The 2478-nt window shown below is 40.1% G+C and overlaps 1 protein-coding gene across 1 annotated transcript in view; it reads right to left on the bottom strand.

Annotated features, from left to right (window-relative positions):
* LOC111727034 (extracellular calcium-sensing receptor-like) overlaps window positions 1-1753 on the bottom strand; it is a 50215-nt gene extending 48462 nt beyond the window's left edge. The window contains exon 1 of the mRNA XM_023516441.1: window positions 1500-1753. The gene's annotated coding sequence lies outside the window, so the exon portion shown is untranslated. The remainder of the gene's footprint in view (window positions 1-1499) is intronic.
* Between the last annotated feature and the right edge of the window lie 725 nt (window positions 1754-2478).

Here is a 2478-nt window from a genome sequence, read left to right as displayed (position 1 = left end):
TGCAGAGCCTATGTTTTGTTTTTTTTTAACATGTGTGTAAGTAGAATCACTTTTTGTGTTTCATTTTCCCTTGATATTTATGACATTCATTGTGCTTCTGACCATACCTTCATTCATGTTCACTGTTTCTGCTCCCAAATCTTCTAGAAATATTCCTTCCTGAATAACTTTGTTATAACATCCAGGCCCCTAAAACCCCACAAATAAACTACAAACCTCCTTGTGATCTCCTGACTCAATCCTCTCAGACTAACCCCTCTAAATAATACTCACAAATGAGTGGCAATTCTGGCTATGACAGAGGGGATTGTACTAGATGAATCTTCCTACCATAATATGCTATAAAACAAAATACATCAGGCAACATATCTCAGGCAGTGGGTAAAAGGCCATGCAAGACTGAGATGCATGTAAGAAGGGCATCTAACCAGCTGTGCCCCTTCATCTCCCCATTCTCTGCCTGGGGATAATTCCTCAATGACAGTAGACAGAACTGGAATCTGAGCCAAGCAAAGTAGTCATGCTAAGGTGAGGAAGCAACCTACGCAATGCCACCTACAAAGTGGCCCTCCCTGACCATCCTGAATAAAACAATCCCTCCCTCCCCTTTAGATTTCCTAGCCTCTTTACCTTCCTTTCCTTAACAAATGAAATCTTGAAAGCCAAGGTTCAAACCAGAAATTTCTGATACAAAATCAAAATAATATTCTAAAATTTGACCTTTGGCTATTTTATTATTTATTCCTCTACTTATTTTATATATATACACACACACACATACACACACACACACATATATATATAAGTTCCTATTATGTGCCAAGTATCATGCCAAGTTTGTGTAAGATAGTAAAATAACAAAGCAAATGTGCCCTCCAGAATCATGGAGTTCACCATCACACACAGGAATCTTCCAGTAAATAAGCAGATAAATCAAAAATATATTTGCTTAGGTTGCCTTAACAAAAGGCCACAGACTGGGTAGCTTAAAAACCCATTTATTTTCTCACAGTTCTGGAGACAAAGTCTGAGATCAGACTGCAAGCATGATCAGGCTACAGAGAAGGCATTTATCCTGGCTTGCAAATGGTCACCTTCTTGCTATGTTCTCATATAATAAAGAGACAGAGAGGAGAGCTGTGTCTCTCACCTACTTCAGATATATAAATGATATCATGGTTGGAGAAATCCAACTGCACTGAGCATTGTCAGCATCAAATCTATACTGCTTCTGAATTGTAGTTTATGATTTATAATTGAGCAGCTTTCCACATTGGGGAACTCAAATGTCCAGTACTTTATGATGGGGTGTAGGAGAAATGTATTTAATTGATGAAGACTGAATATTCTGTCTCTGGAACAATCCCAAGCAGATTACTTAGTACATGATACTGTAGCCTACAACAAGGTGTCCTAATATTTTCATGTCATTAAATCACATTTTAATAGCCCATAAAGCATAGGCATTCAGGACAGCCAGAAAAATGGGCTATACTTACAATTTTAATTCATCTTGGCCTTGGAATTAAAGAAAGAATTGGAGAAGAACTGCATAGGGAGGTAGGAGGTGCAGAAATGTGTGCCTTTAAGACTCTACACATTCTTGCCAAGATTTTCTTTCTATCCATGGCAAATGATTCCAGGCAACAACAGATTGGGCAGAGTTGGAGTCTCTGTTGGAATAAATCAGACTAATGATTTCTATTATCCAATGATTACTTAACAGGGAAAAAAAGATTATGACCTACTTCAATTTGACTTTTGACCTCATCCCAGTACTTAGAGGAAAAAAAAAAAAAAGCTCTACTAAGATATATACCATACAATTTACCCAACAATTAATGCTTTTTAGTATATTCACAGATATGTACAATCAGTCAATTGTAGAGCATTTTTATCACCTAAAAAAGAAATCTTTTATTATTATTTAATTTTAATTAATTAAAAAGCCATGAGTGGGGCCGCACCTGTAGCTCAGTGGGTAGGGCGCTGGCTATGGTGTCTGGGGCTGGTGGGTTCAAACCCAGCCCTGGCCTGCTAAACAAACAAACAAAAAAAAATAGCTGGGCATTGTAGTAGGTGCCTGTAGTCCCAGCTACTAGGGAGGCAGAGGCAAGAATTGCTTGAGCCCAATAGTTTGAGGTTGCTAAAGAGCTGAGCTATGATGCCACAGTACACTACTGAGCTATGTATCAACTGAGCTATGATGCCACAGTACTCTACTGAGGGTGACAAAGTAAGACTGTCTCAAAAACCAAAAAGCCAAGTGCTCCAGCCCTAATGTGAGGGCAGAGCAGTGTGGCAGCCCTTTGGGTAGGGACACAGAGTGGGCCCACCTGGGTCAAGGGGCTATGCTCCAGGAGCTGCGCCAGGTTGCGAGGAAGGAGCACCTCGTAGTGCCTCTGCCACCACCTCATCAGGAAAAAGCATACATAAGAAAGTGCAGTCTTGGAGGAGGGAGGAGCAAGATGGTGGCCG

This window comes from Otolemur garnettii, unplaced genomic scaffold (assembly GCF_000181295.1).
Source record: "Otolemur garnettii isolate 467f Iridium unplaced genomic scaffold, OtoGar3 scaffold00091, whole genome shotgun sequence".
Classification (NCBI taxonomy): domain Eukaryota; kingdom Metazoa; phylum Chordata; class Mammalia; order Primates; family Galagidae; genus Otolemur; species Otolemur garnettii.
The sequence above is the reverse complement of the archived record's forward strand: the minus strand, read 5'-3'. Positions and strand labels throughout refer to the sequence as shown.